The 12,386-nt window shown below is 39.4% G+C and overlaps 1 long non-coding RNA gene across 1 annotated transcript; it reads right to left on the minus strand.

Moving 5' to 3' along the window:
* Window positions 1-3,856: 3,856 nt before the first annotated feature.
* On the minus strand, window positions 3,857-7,759 carry LOC110340338. Its single transcript, XR_002382133.2, has 3 exons — window positions 7,569-7,759; window positions 4,643-4,731; window positions 3,857-4,014 (listed from the first exon to the last, which is right to left on the minus strand). It is a non-coding gene; the product is annotated as an uncharacterized LOC110340338 (long non-coding RNA).
* Window positions 7,760-12,386: the final 4,627 nt, after the last annotated feature.

Genomic DNA, 12,386 nt, shown 5'->3' on the forward strand with positions numbered 1-12,386 from the left:
TCATACAGCATTGCAGACCAGCCCTGAGCACTCAAGCAGAAAAGAATTGAATTCAGGGGATCTCCAATTTCCCACAGTTACTCAGACACACTTGTTCCCACAGAGGATCACTCAGACAGAATCACATTAATGTCTACCATAAGACAGATTCTGATGCTATTGAGTGGCAGGTTCCTCTGAGATCAAAACCTACCATCTTGGAGGGAAGCTTCCTGTGATAAAAATAGGAAGGAGGTGAGACAACAGGATGTTCTAAACAGAGGGGAAATACCCCATCCTGCAGAAAAGCACTTTAAACTCAGGAAATAAACAATACAACAGCTTCAGGAAGTCACTGAAACTGAGCAGATTCACTAGACCCTTACCTTCCCAAGATATAAAAATAGGAGTGACTCACACTGAAAATGAGAAACATAATAGCTGAGCCACCTTCAAAGACATTCATACAAAGTTAGCTATCTGGAAAGGGTATGCTCCAACCTGGGAGCTACCTGTAGGCTCTGCAACACAATCCACATTTCCAGCTGTATGTGCCACCCATGCTGGCATGGCTTTGGTGAGTTCTTTCTCCTCCTCTATGCATATTCCTGTAAGTAACATCAATAAAACTCACTGGTTCACCAAGTTGTGCTTGGTGGCATACTTCCTTTGTGCTGTCATCAGTTTCATGTCCGGGGTGAGTAGACATTTTTTTCGTGTCTCCCTAGGAATAGTGTGACATGACAGGTGCATATTGAAGAACTTTGAGCAGAGAGTAATGATGTATGCAGAAAGAGCAAGTAGACTTCTTTGAAAAGGCATCTCTGACCTGGACTAGGCAAAAGAGGAATGTCCACAACTGCCTTCAGAGCAAGGCCTTCTCCATGCTTAGCAGGTGAACCATACCACTACATATCGGTGTCAACAGTGCACATTTCCACTGAGGTGCACACCTGCCACTCTATTCTGCAACCTTGGGAAATGCATCTGTGGGAGGTACCATCTGAGCTTGCACAGATGTGATGGTGAAGCAATGCAGCATATGTAAGAGTTTCTCTTCACTAGGTTGGGTGGCACAGGCAACAGAATGAGGAGTTCAGTGACATTTAACCTTAAGAGGGAATGTATATTGCATACAAGAAAGAGATAAAAGACAAACAGGAAATGATTGGGAAGAATAGGTAGGTATAGAGTTTACAAGGAAACAGCTGCATCTTTATTAATGTCTGCACATCATAGAAATCAGCTAATAAGGGAACACACTGGAGACCCATTGACACCTTTGCATTCTGTCACTGGGAACATTTTCTAGAGCAACTGGTGTGGACAACACACAGTTGACTTCAGGCATCCTTGCAAGGATGTGGCAGGAAAATGAGAGGGAAGTAAATGCTGAGCTACCAGCTCTTTTCCTTCCTTCTTTCTTTAATATTAGTAGTCGTAGCGTGTATGTATGAATGCATATGTGGAGGTCAGAAGACAATTTCATGAGCTCACTTACCTCCTTTTAACTTTATGTGGGTTCCAGGAGTTGAACTCACAGGGCAAGCAAATGCCTTTTTACAGTGTAACATCTTGTTGGTCTCTGTAAATCTTAACTGCCATGGTATTTAAGATACTTTTACCTTTGACTCCTAGGACTCCATGCATATACAACCATTCCTAATCTGTAGGAGGAAGTCTGATGCCGCCATTAAACATGTGACTTACTAAGTCTATGCCGCCATTAAACATGTGACTTACTAGAGGCGCATACAGATGAGGTAATAAAAGGGCGGTTTACCACACCGCTAACCACACCCACTTTAGGCAGGACTAAAGACGTATACGGCTGGACGTAAAGACGTATACGTACGTAGGCGGAACTACGTCACTAGCCAAGCCCACTTTTGGGCATGGCTAGGGGCGTTACGGGGGAAGGCATAAAAGACAGCGCACAGGAAGTCTCACTCTCTTTTCCTGGAGTTCGGCTTCCGGTCCAGTTGCTAGCTGAGATCTGCTGGGCTTCTCTGGGTTTGGTAACTTGTGAGTAATTTTCTACATAAAATACTTAGCGTTACTTTCAGTAATTGTGTGTCGCGTATCGTTACAGTGTCCGTTGAAGCCAACACTAATCTTCATTTTTATCATTGAATTAGACTTTTAAATGTAGCATACGTGTAAAATTTCAAATGAATCAAAGCATTAATAGATTTAGTTGACAAAGACTTGGGAAGTGGAAGACAGAGTTAGGTAACAGACAGACTAGACATTCCTGGCAAGGTTTATCTTCAAAGCTAATAATAAATGTGCCCCAAATTTCTGTTTTTCTGAACAAATTACAAAACTAGTATTATCTTACTTTAAAAATCACTGTAGTCTACTATGGAAGGAAATAATAATCTTATTTCACACAAAAATTTCACACCTCCATAGGGAAGAGCCCCTGATTCTCCTAATTTAGAATTCAAGAGCTTGTGTCAGTATTCTGACAGGGGATAGCTTATTGGAATGGAAGTTTTAGGAAACTTCCCAAAACATAGTACTTACAAGTCAGAGCTCCTATGAGGGGCTAGACATCACACTACTCGATGTCAACTTGCTAAACCTTCACCATTGCCTCTCAGGCAATTTCTACAACATACAGTCAGTAAAGACACAATTTAGTGCCCTTGTAAACTCCACACCTACCCCATTCTTCCCAGTCATTTCTTGTTTAAAGTACAGCACATGGTCTATATTTTATCTAAGAGAAGATAAGTTTACTCAAATGCTAAAAAACATTTTCCAAAATTTCAAACCTGGTGAAATTCTAACTTAAGCTTTTCCAAACAGAAAGTCAGATATATTTGTTAGTAGATGGCCAAATATTAAATCTAATTGCCTTTACACCCTTCAGAATCTGTAAAATGTCAATCTTCCTATAACCTAAACCTCCAATTGAAGTACTTTGCTACTAGGAAGCTAGAAGTTTGCCACCATTAATATGCATACATATGAAAATTTCATATAAATACACAATGAGATACATATTATTTTTGAGGTTTTCATACATATATAAAACATGATCATTCACACTCCTCTCCCCCCTACTCCAGCTTCCCCCATAACCTCCCCAGTGTATGCAGAACTCCCTCCTGAAATAGAATAACAGCGATTGGCTTCATAAAGTTGTTTTGAAGGTAAGTGAGATTTTTTTTTGGTTTTTATGAGACAGGGTTTCTCTGTATTGTTTTCGAGGCTGTCGGTCCGTCCCAGCCTCGAACTCACAGAGATCCACCTGCCTCTGCCTCCCGAGTGCTGGGATTAAAGGCGTGCGCCACCACCGCCTGGCAGTAAGTGAGATATTTATTGGCACATCACAGACATTCAATGTGTAGTAACCTCTTGAGTGTCAGCTCTTTCCCCTTGGTCCAAGGTGAGATGTGGAGTTCTGGATTATTCTTTGGCTGTATAACACTTCGACTCTTTCTCTTTCTATCATACGTGGACTTTTGCTTAAGAGTCCAAAGCCTCCAGTCTCAGCCATCTTGTTCATACACTGTGCTATCCACATTTCAGTTTTTTAAAGAATTTACTTATGACATGTATTAATCACAATATTTGAACAGTGAGGCAAATTTGAAGATATATATCACTGTAATGGAACATCCAGGGTTGCTAATACTTATGTCCAGGCTCATTTAGTCTTCACAAAAACCTGATGAAACTGTTTCTTCATTATAATATTAGGGGTGTGAGAGAGCATGTTAATGATACAGCACATGGTTGGCCAGTGTGAGGCCCTGAATCTGATCCACAGTATTAAAAAATAAAAATAATGGTAATTATTCCAACATTTTTCTGATTCTATTAGAGGACACACATTTATATATGTGTGTGTATGTATGTGTGTGTTTGTGTGTGTGTGTGTGTGTGTGTGTGTATAGAGGGATGTGCTAGCTTTCCCTCTGTTATAAAAAGCCTAAAATGAGCAAGTTCAAAGAAGAAATATGTGTTTTGGCCCAGAATCTTACAGGTTCCAAGTCCTGCTCTCCTGGTTGCATTGCTGTAGTCCTGTGAGGAGGCAAAGCATTATAGTAGGAATACAGTACCGTGATGGCCCAACAAGAAAATGAAAGAGAGAGGAAGGGCCTGGAAATCCAATCCCCTCTTATAGGCAAATGCCACAAAACCCAACTCCACACAACAGGCCTCATCTCTTCTAGTAGCCCAACTTGCAGCCCAAACTAATGCATGGGAGTCATTACAGATTGAAACTATAGCAAGGGGATGAGTCACTCAGGTTACCTAGCTGGTGTTAGAAGAACCGACCAAGTGAATTCATAGGCCAAGCCCACAAGCCTTATGTGGCAGCTATTAGCCTTAATTGGGTACCGTGGTACCTTAGGACGATTAACACAAGAAGCACTGGGACTTTCTGGGCTGGTAGACAGAATCCCATCATCCTCAGCCCCTCAGTTTTGTGCAGACATGCATGCAAGTGTGCTGTTTTTCTTTGCCATCCACTGATAACAGCACGCTAGAGACCATGCTCCCCCAGATCTTCTTTCCTTCAAGATGGATACCAAATGCATATGGCATTGTGGCAACCTTCATCCCTCCATCATCTAAGTACCTCTCTCCCTTATCTGACAGGAAGGTCCCCTACCCCTCACTCGCTGTTAGAAGAGGAAAGACTTACCAGCAAACAAGATAAAGAAACAGTTCCCTCCGTGGTTTCCTGTACTCCGAGGTTGACCACATCTTTTTCTGGTACTCAGTCTTCTGCCTCTAGAAGACAGCAGAATAATTTTACACTTTTACCTTAAAGAGACATCACAACATCTTTTACCTTTCAAATCTGCAGCTGGATATAGTTTACTCCCCCCACCCTAGAACTGAAAGGAACTGTTGTTAAAAGCAGCCTGATGGTTCACACAGTTTGCTTATATGTACATGGTGGACAATGGAGAATTATGTATGCTTCTAGGAAATGCATTTTAACCTTTGATAGTTCTTATTGCTAGAAATTTCTTTCCATCTCACTCAAAACTACCTTTGTCATGCCCTATTGTTTCATGGGTTATGTTTTCTGAAAAACCATCAAATAAACTGAATTCCACACAGGCTTTATATTTGTGGGTGATGGCTATACAAAACCAGCACTCGGGAGGCAGAGGCAGGCGGATCTCTGTGAGTTCGAGGCCAGGCTGGACCGATAGCCTCCAAAACAATACAGAGAAACCCTGTCTCGTAAAAACCAAAAACCAAAAAAAAAAAAAAAAATTATATCTGGAGAGGGTCACTTCCCACTACCTTGTTCAGAAAATAAGTCAGTTCTTTAAGTTGAAGAAAGTAGGCAGCAGTTGTAAATATATCTGTTTTCTTTACTATGAAGGACTGATAATTTACATTCCTGTCTGAAGAGAATTAGTGGGTCAATTAGTTTATAGCCAGTTCCAAATTCCTCAAGCCCTCATCCACAGATGGAACCCAGTGCCTTTCTCTCTTCTTGCCCATGGCTATGCTGACTGTGGCCTTCACTACTAAGCCCTTTTTTTGCCTTTTTTTGTTGTTGTTGTTGTTGCTGGTTTGTTTTTCAATGTTGTTCGCTGATACACTGTTTAGTTAATAAAACACAGTGTTATATCTTTATAAGAAAATGATGATCCTTCAAGAACAAAAACTGTCAGAGCCAGTAATAAACGATAGTAGTTCAGAACTTTGGAGGTCTGAGGACCATCAGTTTGAGGCCAACCTGAGCTAAGTAGGGAGATCCTGCTTCTATAACAAATTCTCCTATGCTACAAAACTACCCCATAGACCACATTCTTTGACATTGTATTTTGAAAATAATCTGCGAATTGTGGAAAAACAAAGGTCCAATTTGAATACATCCTTAGCCAAAAGGTTAACCATAAACTTGTAGCTAAAAAAATGGATGTTTTCTAACCATTCACACAAGAGGCCAGGGAGTTGGTTCAGTCAGTAAAGTGCTTGCCACAAAAGCATGAGGACTTGATTTAGATACTCTGGGACACATGTACAAAGTTAGTGTGCTGTTTGGTATTTATCATACATAGAGGCTTATTCTGACTTATAAATGCCTGGCCTCAGATTGCCTTGTTTTTTTGCCAGCTTTTCTTATCTTAAATTGCCCATACTATCTTTTGCCTCTGGGCTTTTTTCCTTTTCTCACTTCTGTCTATCTGCTTTCACTCTTACTCTGGGGCTGGCTGGGTGACTGCCTCTTCCCCGTTCTATCTTGTTCCTTCCTCCCAGATTTCTCCACCTATCCTTGCTCCTGCCTACTATTAACCACACACTATCAGGTGTTTTAGCTAGGCGAAGTAGCACAGCTACACAGAGTTAAGCAAATGTAGCATAAACAAAAGCAACCCATCATTACATTGTTAAACAAATGTTCCAGAGCATAAACTAATGTAACACACCTTAAATAATATTCTACAACACTGTAGCAAACATGTACTGGGGATAAAATTGGAGAATCCATAATACCGGGTTGGCCAGCTATTCCATCTTAATCAGTAAGGTCTAGTTTGTGTGGGAGACCGTGACTCAAAAACTCAGGTGGAGAGTGACTGAAAAAGACATTTGTCCTTAAGATCTGGCCTCTCCTAAGTAGTGGTAAAAATGCCTTTAATTCTAGCACTCAGGAGGCTGCAGAATACTGATTTCTGAGTTCAAAGTGAGCCTGATCTACAAGATGAATTCAAGGGCAACGAGGCGTACACAGAGAAACCTTGTCAAAAAACAAAAACAAACAAATAAAACACAAAACTGACCTCCATTTGCATGCGCACACATGTACAGATGTATCTAACACACTCAAACACAGGTGTATACAGAAACATGCAAACACAGACACAGTGTAAAACAATCATCCATGCTGTTTTTTAAGGAACTGTATTCCTTTTGACCTTCAACTAGTCAAGAAATTCCAATCATACTGAAGCACCTTTTAAGTAGTTTCTTTTGTTCACTGAGAATATATAAGCACATCCCATTCTGCATGGTCCCAGAGCCACTTAGACAGTACACCCACCCACACTGCCAATGGGTTCAATGTTTGGTTTCCATTAGACAAAGCTGAGATGGACACACCTTCAGAACATAAATTTAGAAGGCAGTTCCTTTCTTCAAGAGTTAATAAGGTTAAGAGAGGAACCTCACTTGTCTGGTAGACTAGAAAGAATTCAGGTGACAAATAAAGAAGGCACATTCCATGTCCCTGTTACTGAGCAGCTCCAGTTTGAGATTAGATGGGGAGCAGGTCTGCTGGAGAAGAAGGTACAGTTTTACATCAGGTGTCAGGGAGGTGTTAATTCTGAGGATTGTTCCAGATACCTCCAGTTCAATGCAACCTTAAGTGACAGAAAACACTCTTTAAAAATTGTATTAGTACAGCATCCCAATCAAGGTCCCCAAAGAAAGTTACCTGACTGAATTGGAACAGCCCTATCAAGATGCCTTGAGTATGTCAGCTGCTCTACATAGCAAATATGGCATTTTCGCTTCCCCAGCTTCTCTACCCACAGTTCCTCAAACCAAGGTATCTTCCATTAGGGTGTCTTTGCTCTCTTTTGAAGCCATTTTGCAGCTCATACCCTAGCACATGAATGACAGCCAGGACACACTATTCCAAATATGAACAGTCTTTCTTTCTTGAAGTTGAACAGCCTTGCCAGTCCTCTGAAGATGTTCCAGGGAGCCGGGGATTGTTCCAGGTGTTACATGTTGTACTTGCATTTTAAAAAGCTTGCCATCTGAGTTATCAAGCTCTTTTGTAGCATGCTGGGTTATCCTAATGGGAACAGAAAGAGATGAGAAACGCCCTTCCACAAGTCCAAAATCCCATCTGAATGCCAAAATTGACCATGAATGTTTTCTTTCAAAATGGTAGCCACTGCCTACCACCATTTCCCAGTGGAGTTTCACTGTACCGGCTCAGAAATGACTGACTGAAAGCACTTTGTTGGCTTCTATCTTGCTGGTAGTTCTCCCGGTAACAGTCCCCTCTGAATTTGTGCTTTCTGTGAGCCTTTGAAGATTGACAACATAGGTGTAACATCAGTTACAGAAATGTCCAGTGAGCTACACTGTCATTCAGCGGCGGGAAAGAATGAGATGTGTTTCCTTTTCTAGAGAAACCAAGAGCTAACTCCTAGTCAGAGAACTTCCTTGTCAGCCAGGCTTGGTGATGAGGTGCTGTAAACCCTGCATCTAGGAATTGGATACAGGAGGTTTAGAGCCAGTCACAGAAGAACACATTCTAGGATACTAGGGTAGGCTACAAGAGACCGTGAGGAGGGAAACAAGAAAAGAAATATAAATCCTTCTCTTCCTGCAGCCTGGAGATTCCAGAATTTTTTCCCAAATGAGGCAGGAGCCCTGAGTTCTTTGGAGAAAAGAAATGGAATGATTGAATGTGGCAAATGAAAAAATTTGTTGTTCTCTAGTAGAAATGCAGCTTTAAAATTACTTATCTTTAATCTTAAATCTTTGTCTTCGGGAATTTAGAGGTCACAGACACTCTTGATTACCCGCGAGAGCAGGAACATACTGTTATGACAAACTTAACAAAAAGAATACAAAATGTCCGACCAAGAAGTCATTTTTCATATTAGGATATATATACAAGTATTTATATATGAAAATACATGAGTATAAATATATATCATTTTTTCTATTTTTGAAAACTTTATAGTTCTATGTCAAAGAATCCCTGAGCAAGGCTATAGTATCACAGAATCCTAGAGTCTCCCCTGTGGGTAAATATATGAAATAGTCTTGAAATATTTAGGCATATGAATTATCAAATTAGAGTACTTGGGGAAAAGTTTTTCTTTTATTATTTGGCTACTTTTTTCCCAATAGATGCAGAACAGTCTTGAAATATTGCTCAATTTTCTAATTACATCATTATTTAATAATGAACTTTAAGTGTCTTGTATTGAGTTATTTTAAATTCACTTTAAAGTTGAGAGGTTTAATTTAAATCCTTGCAATTAATTTTTTAAATAAAATACTCAAATAAGCTTCCGTTGACAGTATTTAAGCATATTAAATGTCTAAACTTAGGTTTACTCTGGGCAGAATCATAGAAAATTTTAGATAATTTTTCCATTTGTGGTCACAGGAGTAAACGATTAAATCTCTGTGTGTTGTAGTTTTTAATGACCTACTTCCTACTTAACAGGTATTCAGAAACACATCTTGTGATCTACATAATAAAGAAAGGTTCACAGTTTGAAATTCTGAGGCAATGTAGGTACAAAAAAAGTCCTGTTTAACTCCATGTGGTGGTTAGTCTGCAGAACGATTTCACCAGACCTTTAGGAAAAGCCACCCACCTTTCTGTAATTGAGACAAGCGGATACCTTGGGTGGTCACTTAAATGTTGATTCTTGTCACATTATTTCTCACCATTTCTTTTGATTTTTTTTCTCCTGGTTTTAGTTCAGCTCCCCAGCAGCACCCCATGAGGTGACTTCAGCATGATTATGAAAAGAAAGGCTAAAGTGGGCACTATTTTCATTCCCATTGCAATCATGGGCCCATGAATAGATTCTTGATCTGACACTTTCTATTCTTATTGCAATCTTTGTCACAAGAATAAGTTTTTTTTCTTTAAAAAAATGTTTCATCCATGCTGTGAATTCTGGCAGCAAGGGCTATGCCTTTGACCTTTCTAATGTCCCTCCACCTGATTGGGCAGTCATTTCTCTCTCTTCTTTTAACTGCATTGGCAACTTAGGAGAAAGCTAGAATAGCCAGTCAATCAAAATGAGTCTATAAAAGGTTAAAGCAGAATAGTTTACCATCTTTCATAGATAACACCAGCCATTGAGTTTCCTGAATCCTGTTCTTGGAACAAAAAAAAAGTGGCAAAGAAACAGAAAAAGGCACAACATGAATCCATTCTCATGACAACAATTGTACAAGATGAAAACTAGTACAAATAGCCAATTTCTCTTCTAATCTGAAACATGGAACCTTACAACACCATGGCTATAGCTCCAGTTTCTTTCAAGGCACTGCAAAAAATCTTTTTCAATTAATGAATTAACACAAATGCATCCCATCATGGGGAAGCACCAGTCACAGGTTACCCACAATCCACAATGAATTGATCTCCACTCATTGCTATAAAATGCTTCTGCATTATCACAATGGGAAGTACTCACACCCAGTGTACTAAATTTACCAGTAATAAACTGTTTCTGATTTGTTGAGTGGCTCATTTTTATAATCTCAAAAACAAATGAGAGTAAAACATTTGATAGAAAAGAATATCACTGACATTGAATAAATTCAAAAACATATATTAATTGGTCTAAATTGTTGGTGTCCATTTAATAAGGCAGAATGAATTAGCATTTTGTTGACTGGTTTAGGTGCTGTGCTTCTCAGAAATGCTGATACTGATTCTGAGAGATCATGAAGCCTGGATAGTCCACACTGACATTCCAAGAGACCAAAAGGATCATCAGCGCTAAACTGAGTATTGTGGAGTAAGCCTGAATCCCAGCACTCAGAATAGGGAGGAAGAGGCTATCCTGGGTTATAGAACAAGACCCTGTTTGTTCACAAATAAATGAATAAATAAATAAATAAGCAAATAAATCAACTCAGTTCGCTTTTAACAATATGCTTCTGTTTCAAAAGCAATGCAAAGTTATATTTTAAAAAATCAATCTAAACCAAGTTTTTTTTTTTTTTTGGTTTTTCGAGACAAGGTTTCTCTGTGGCTTTGGAGGCTGTTCTGGAACTAGCTCTTATAGACCAGGCTGGCCTCGAACTCACAAAGATCCGCCTGCCTCTGCCTCCCAAGTGCTGGAATTAAAGGCGTGCGCCACCAACGCCCGGCCTAAACCAAGTTTTTAACCAAGCTTGCTAAAGGTTTTTGCATGCTTGGTTTTGTTGTGTTCCTTTAGTGTGTTCAGTAACTTTGGATGAAACAGTCAATAGATAACCTATGTAGCCAATCACTCATCTTCAATCCCTGTGGATTTTCTCAAAATTTTGGGGTTTCTTTTTCTCTTGTGAGTTTGTTATCTCAATGAAACTCATAGGAGTTCATATGGAGATGATTTATAATGAGCATTCCTTCTAGTCCTCTGGGATGGGCTTATTAGGAGGAGATTAGGATGATTAACTCACCCTGAGCATTTAGCTAAAGCAAGTGATGACTGAATCTAGCCTGGAAAACTCTCTTAAACACATTAACAATACTTTTGCTAGATATATTTATAACAAATCCAATACTTGGCTCCTGGTGGTCTTTTAAATAAAACTTTCTTTTTCCTCCTGATAGACACTCTTAACTAGGAAAAATGTGAGTCATTGAGAAGGAGGATGTATCTTTCTCTGGTCCTTGTTTTGGGGCCATGAAATACGTAATTTCTATTAGGAATATAAATTTTGTTCATGCATTTGCCTCAAATATACTATGCCATGGGCATTCCAGGGCAGGATTAAGAATACCTTATGGAGATCAACAGAAGTTAGGTCAAAGCTCTAGGTATCTCTGTACACATGAGAAATAAGAGAACTCCTCTGAAATTGACAGAGGTCAGGTCAAGCTCCACAACTATTGTATAATCACTGGAAGAGAGGGGTTACTTTCAAAGGCCACAATAAAATTACTCATTTATTGCAGCTGACTGGTGTCTCAGTTAATATCCTTTAGACATTATAAAATCTATATCCCAGGATTCAAGTCTGTCATTTTCTTGTTCCTCCTGGAAAGACATATTCCCCTTTGAAGTGCTCTTTGCTGTTACAGTTTGAATATTCCATTTTGACTATTTTAGTATTCTTAATATAAGGAGCCTTACTGCTTATAGCTTTTCTTCATTAGATGAAAGAATGGGCTGGCTCAGAGAATTTGCTGTTTTTAAATTTGAAATTGTATTTTTGAAAGTAATAATGAAAGTATAAAACTTCACTTTAATAAAACAGATACGCATGATTTTTTAGAAACACAAAATATGGTTTTGTGGTTTTCCTTAAATTAAAAATTAAAAGGAGGAAATCCAGGGAAATAGTCAGCCTACACCTCACTGGGTGTAGGATTAAGAGGTAGGTCTGCTCCTTTGGTACAACTTGATAAAAAGGTGTTCACTCTGCAGCGAATGCTGTATGTCATTTCAGGTGAAGCTATCATTAGTAGAGATTGGTTTCCCTGAAGTCAAAGTCACATTAAACACACACACACACACACACACACACACACACACACACACACACACACCAACTTCTACCTCTACTTGCTATCATTATTAGCTATGACTGGGTTCACAGAGAGAACTATAACACAGGAAGTCAGACTGGCAAGGATCAGATATTCCTGGTGTGATATTTGGGTTGAACATTCATGTCTCAGACACCTTCATGGTGAAACTTACATATTTAGGACTAGA

The sequence above is a fragment of the Mesocricetus auratus genome, unplaced genomic scaffold, assembly GCF_017639785.1.
Source record: "Mesocricetus auratus isolate SY011 unplaced genomic scaffold, BCM_Maur_2.0 Super-Scaffold_6730, whole genome shotgun sequence".
NCBI lineage: Eukaryota > Metazoa > Chordata > Mammalia > Rodentia > Cricetidae > Mesocricetus > Mesocricetus auratus.